This window comes from Pseudophryne corroboree, unplaced genomic scaffold, assembly GCF_028390025.1.
Source record: "Pseudophryne corroboree isolate aPseCor3 unplaced genomic scaffold, aPseCor3.hap2 scaffold_1162, whole genome shotgun sequence".
Classification (NCBI taxonomy): domain Eukaryota; kingdom Metazoa; phylum Chordata; class Amphibia; order Anura; family Myobatrachidae; genus Pseudophryne; species Pseudophryne corroboree.
The window spans coordinates 160,585-167,161 of NW_026967787.1; the positions used below are offsets into that span (position 1 = coordinate 160,585).

Below are 6,577 nucleotides of genomic sequence, written 5' to 3' on the forward strand. Positions count from 1 at the left end.
CCTGGCCTTCTCTGATGTAATCAGAGTTAGATTTGATTCATTGATTTTATAAAAACAGCTAGGAAGCACAATTTAGCAGTGGTTTGCAGAGAAAAAAAATATGCTGGCAGAAAAATCCAATTGAGTGATTAAACAGCTCTTCATTTTCTGGCTTTATTTTTATGCTAACAAATTTGTTCTCTGAAAAGTGTCCACAAAGCCAAGTCTCTGATTAACACCTTTGTAAGGATGGTTTTTCACCTATTACTAAATTATACTTGCTTCATTGGAAAGGCAGCAAGATGCATCCTCATTTCAATGTCTACTGAAATAATACAGGTTGACACCAGGAAACATTAACGCCACTGCATCCTTGCTGCTTTCTCATGTGGAAGTCTGTTTAATGTGAAAACAAGGTGATATCTAATTAGCACACAGGTAAGGAATTCCGAAAATCTTTATTTAAGGGTGAAGATGTTTCTCACAAAATTGTTGCCCCAATGCATCATTGAAATTCAAGCTGGAAAGATGATTTTAATATATCACTTGTACATTTTGTATTGCTCTTCTGGTGACAATGTAGTTTTTTTTTCAATTACCATTTTAATAACAGGGTAAAGAAAATTAAGTGGATTTTTGAAAGAAAACTATACTGTCAATATACTATTAAAACAAATTAAAATGGTAAAAGTTATTGTACTTTAAGTAAAAATAAAAGAGCAAAAATATCAATCCCAGTTTTGATTACTTAAATTAACAAAAAAAATGCATATAGCAAAGGATAGTTTCAATCTGCCTACCTCTGGGTTATGGGTCCAGCATGCTTCCATTGCAGTACTCTGCTGCACATGTAAGTGCAAGAGATCCTGAAGCACTCACTCATCATGGGAAAGTACCAATGTGTTTATTCGTTGGTTGATGGAAGAAACATCTTACAAAAACTCTCCAGATTATTGATTTTTTAATGTTTTTCTAGGAAACGTTCTAGATTTATGCTTATTAGCCTTTGTCAGTATGCACTTTTTGCAAAGTGTCTCTGTGGCGCAATCGGTTAGTGTGTTCGGCTATTAACCGAAAGGTTGGTGGTTCAATCCCACCCAGGGATGTAATTAAACTTGTGATCAGATTTTGGTGATATTTAAGTAGACAAGTCAAAATTTCAAACCCCCTCTTATGGTGTAGGGTACATGGCCTTCTCTGATGTAATCAGAGTTAGATTTGATTCAGTTATTTTATAAAAAAACAGCTAGGAAGCACAATTTAGCAGTGGGTTGCAGAGAAAAAAAAATATGCTGGCAGAAAAATCCAATCGAGTGATTAAACAGCTCTTCATTTTCTGGCTTTATTTTTATGCTAACAAATTTGTTCTCTGAAAAGTGTCCACAAAGCCAAGTCTCTGATTAACACCTTTGTAAGGATGGTTTTTCACCTATTACTAAATTAAACTTGCTTCATTGGAAAGGCAGCAAGATGCATCCTCATTTCAATGTCTACTGAAATAATACAAGTTGACACCAGGAAACATTAACGCCACTGCTTCCTTGCTGCTTTCTCATGTGGAAGTCTGTTTAATGTGAAAACAAGGTGATATCTAATTAGCACACAGGTAAGGAATTAAGAAAATCTTTATTTAAGGGTGAAGATGTTTCTCACAAATTTGTTGACCCAATGCATCATTGAAATTCAAGCTGGAAAGATGATTTTAATATATCACTTGTACATTTTATATTGCTCTTCTGATGACAATGTAGTTTGTTTTTGTCAATTACCATTTTAATAATAGGGTAAAGAAAATGAAGTGGATTTTTGAAAGAAAACAATACTGTCAATATACTATTAAAACAAATTAAAATGGTAAAAGTTATTGTACTTTAAGTAAAAATAAAAGAGCCAAAATATCAATCCCAGTTTTGGATTACTTTAATTAACAAAAAAAAATGCATATAGCAGAGGATAGTTTCAATCTGCCTACCTCTGGGTTATGGGCCCAGCATGCTTCCATTGCTGTACTCTGCTGCACATGTAAGTGCAAGAGATCCTGAAGCACTCACTCATCATGGGAAAGTACCAATGTGTTTCTTCGTTGGTTGATAGAAGAAACATCTTACAAAAACGCTCCAGATTATTGACTTTTTTAAGTTTTTCTAGGAAACGTTTTAGATGAATGCTTATTAGCCTTTGTCAGTATGGACTTTTGCAAAGTGTCTCTGTGGCGCAATCAGTTAGTATGTACGGTTATTAACCATAAGGTTGGTGGTTCAATCCCACCCAGGGACCTAATTGACCTTGTTATCAGATTTTGGTGATCTTTAAGTAGACAAGTCAAAATTTCAAACCCCCTGTTACGGTGTAGGGTACCTGGCCTTCTCTGATGTAATCAGAGTTAGATTTGATTCAGTGATTTTATAAAAACAGCTAGGAAGCACAATTTAGCAGTGGGTTGCAGAGAAAAAAAAATATGCTGGCAGTAAAATCCAATTGAGTGATTAAACAGCTCTTCATTTTCTGGCTTTATTTTTATGCTAACAAATTTGTTCTCTGAAAAGTGTCCACAAAGCCAAGTCTCTGATTAACACCTTTGTAAGGATGGTTTTTCACCTATTACTAAATTAAACTTGCTTCATTGGAAAGGCAGCAAGATGCATCCTCATTTCAATGTCTACTGAAATAATACAAGTTGACACCAGGAAACATTAACGCCACTGCATCCTTGCTGCTTTCTCATGTGGAAGTCTGTTTAATATGAAAACAAGGTGATATCTAATTAGCACACAGGTAAGGAATTAAGAAAATCTTTATTTAAGGGTGAAGATGTTTCTCACAAAATCGTTGCCCCAATGCATCATTGAAATTCAAGCTGGAAATATGATTTTAATATATCACTTGTACATTTTGTATTGCTCTTCTGGTGACAATGTAGTTTGTTTTTGTCAATTACCATTTTAATAATAGGGTAAAGAAAATGAAGTGGATTTTTGAAAGAAAACAATACTGTCAATATACTATTAAAACAAATTAAAATGGTAAAAGTTGTTGTACTTTAAGTAAAAATAAAAGAGCCAAAATATCAATCCCAGTTTTGGATTACTTTAATTAACAAAAAAAAATGCATATAGCAGAAGATAGTTTCAATCTGCCTACCTCTGGGTTATGGGCACAGCATGCTTCCATTGCTGTACTCTGCTGCACATGTAAGTGCAAGAGATCCTGAAGCACTCACTCTGTGGCGCAATCAGTTAGTATGTACGGCTATTAACCAAAAGGTTGGTGGTTCAATCCCACCCAGGGACCTAATTGACCTTGTTATCAGATTTTGGTGATCTTTAAGTAGACAAGTCAAAATTTCAAACCCCCTGTTATGGTGTAGGGTACCTGGCCTTCTCTGATGTAATCAGAGTTAGATTTGATTCAGTGATTTTATAAAAACATCTAGGAAGCACAATTTAGCAGTGGGTTGCAGAGAAAAAGAAATATGCTGGCAAAAAAATCAAATTGCGTGATTAAACAGCTCTTCATTTTCTGGCTTTATTTTTATGCTAACAAATTTGTTCTCTGAAAAGTGTCCACAAAGCCAAGTCTCTGATTAACACCTTTGTAGGGATGGTTTTTCACCTATTACTAAATTAAACTTGCTTCATTGGAAAGGCAGCAAGATGTATCCTCATTTCAATGTCTACTGAAATAATACAGGTTGACACCAGGAAACATTAACGCCACTGCATCCTTGCTGCTTTCTCATGTGGAAGTCTGTTTAATGTTAAAACAAGGTGATATCTAATTAGCACACAGGTAAGGAATTAAGAAAATCTTTATTTAAGGGTGAAGATGTTTCTCACAAAATTGTTGACCCAATGCATCATTGAAATTCAAGCTGGAAAGATGATTTTAATATATCACTTGTACATTTTGTATTGCTCTTCTGGTGACAATGTAGTTTGTTTTTGTCAATTACCATTTTAATAATAGGGTAAAGAAAATGAAGTGGATTTTTGAAAGAAAACAATACTGTCAATATACTATTAAAACAAATTAAAATGGTAAAAGTTATTGTACTTTAAGTAAAAATAAAAGAGACAAAATATCAATCCCAGTTTTGGATTACTTTAATTAACAAAAAAAAATGCATATAGCAGAGGATAGTTTCAATCTGCCTACCTCTGGGTTATGGGCCCAGCATGCTTCCATTGCAGTACTCTGCTGCACATGTAAGTGCAAGAGATCCTGAAGCACTCACTCATCATGGGAAAGTACCAATGTGTTTCTTCGTTGGTTGATGGAAGAAACATCTTACAAAAACTCTCCAGATTATTGACTTTTTAAAGTTTTTCTAGGAAACGTTTTAGATGAATGCTTATTAGCCTTTGTCAGTATGGACTTTTGCAAAGTGTCTCTGTGGCGCAATCAGTTAGTATGTACGGCTATTAACCATAAGGTTGGTGGTTCAATCCCACCCAGGGACCTAATTGACCTTGTTATCAGATTTTGGTGATCTTTAAGTAGACAAGTCAAAATTTCAAACCCCCTGTTATGGTGTAGGGTACCTGGCCTTCTCTGATGTAATCAGAGTTAGATTTGATTCAGTGATTTTATAAAAACAGCTAGAAAGCACAATTTAGCAGTGGGTTGCAGAGAAAAAAAATATGCTGGCAGAAAAATCCAATTGAGTGATTAAACAGCTCTTCATTTTCTGGCTTTATTTTTATGCTAACAAATTTGTTCTCTGAAAAGTGTCCACAAAGCCAAGTCTCTGATTAACACCTTTGTAAGGATGGTTTTTCACCTATTACTAAATTAAACTTGCTTCATTGGAAAGGCAGCAAGATGCATCCTCATTTCAATGGTAAGTCAACCTTCTTGCCCTATGTTCCCTGTCAACGGATGAAGACGCATCATTATCTACCGCAGTCATTTTGGCCCAATAGATATGCAAGAAGTTTAGATTCCCCTTTCTTTGCAGGTAAAGGAAGGAAAAGGAAGAGGTCTGTAGCCTCTTCAAGATCGCAGGACCAGAGATTGTCCTCTGCTTCTGCCAAATCCACTGCATGACACTGGGGCTTTCTTGCAGGAGCCCACACCAGTGGGGGCACGTCTAAAACTCTTCAGTCAGTTCTGGATTCATTCGGACCTGGACTCGTGGGTTTTACAAATAGTGTCCCAAGGGTACAAACTGGGGTTTCAAGACGTTCCCCCTCACCGATTGTTCAAATTGGCCTTAGTCAGCAGGGAGAAGGTTTTTATTCAAGCCTCTTCGTGGTCCCGAAGCCGGACGGCTCAGTCAGACCAATCTTAAATCTGAAATCCCTCAATTTCTTCCTAAAGAAATTCAATTTCAAGATGGAATTTCTCAGGGCAGTGATCTCCAGTCCGGAGGACGGAGATTTCATGGTTTTGGTAGACATAAAGGATGCCTACTTACATGTTCCCATTTAGCCACTGCCTCAAGCTACCTAAGGTTTGCAATTCAGGATTGTCATTACCAATTTCAGACATTGCCGTTTGGTCTGTCCACGGCTCCGAGGATTTTCACCAGGGTGATGGCGGAAATTATGGTTCTCCTTCGCAAGCAAGAAGTCACAATTATCCCGTACTTGGATGATCTCCTGATAAAGGCGAGATCCAGGGACCAGTTGGTGCAAAACATTGCACTCTCCCTGACAGTTCTTCAACAACATGGTTGGCTCCTAAACTTGCCAAAATCGCAGTTGGTCCCAATGACGCGGTTGTTGTTTTTGGGAGTCATACTGTTAGGCGCCGGGGTCCGCTTGATGGTCTGCGCGGCCCGGCGCCTAGCAACTAGAGACGCCGTGCACGTACAGCCGCCGGCTCCCTAGCAACGCTAGACGCCGGGCGCGCTGAGCCGCACGGACCCTAGCAACGGGGACGCCACTGGCGGACCGCGTTCCCCATTGCTAGGCTTTAGGAAATTAAGATATTCACCTGCTCTCTGGCCGTGCAGCAAGGCAGCTGCACGGCATTTATTCTAATCAGCCTTTAGCAGCTGATTGGAGGACTCCTTGTTAAATACACTCCCAGGGCTTCTCACAGACGCCGGTAATAGCTTCCTGCATGCTGCCTTTGTTTGCTGAGAGTCTGTTTCCAGTCCTGCTGTATCCGGTCATTCCAGTCCGCAGAAGTCCGGTATTCGGGAGTTATCATCTCATCCCAAGAGGTCGTTTGGTTCCCTGGAGTCCTGACTGATCACCGTTTTATATCCAGTGGTGTTCGTGAGTTGCGGCTCTGCCGTGTGTTGCGGCTCAGCCGCTTTACCTTTTATATTTTGTGTTTGGAGCACTTGCGGAGGGTTCCGCTTCCACAAGTCCTCTCTGGTACTTGGCGGTGCCGGGTAGGAGAATTGGACAAGTGGATATTTTGGTTGTCCTTTTTCCTGGCGGTTTCTCCGCACATATTATAGTTTTGAGTTTGCTTAGCCCCTGGCCTGGTTGTTTAGTTAGAGGGCCTCTTGTTATCACCCTGTCTCAGGTTTCCCTTTGTCTCTCATTAAGACCGGGGGGCATCGAAGTTGGGCAGACATAATCCGCCCTTCAAACGCGGCTGCCAAGGGCTCAAGAAACCATAGTCTCGCAGGGGATTTCTGACA

The 6,577-nt window shown here is 38.9% G+C and overlaps 1 non-coding gene across 1 annotated transcript; it reads left to right on the forward strand.

The window, feature by feature from the left end:
- Positions 1 to 1,011: 1,011 nt before the first annotated feature.
- TRNAN-AUU (transfer RNA asparagine (anticodon AUU)) lies at positions 1,012 to 1,085 on the forward strand. The gene has a single exon. It is a non-coding gene; the product is annotated as a tRNA-Asn (tRNA).
- Positions 1,086 to 6,577: the final 5,492 nt, after the last annotated feature.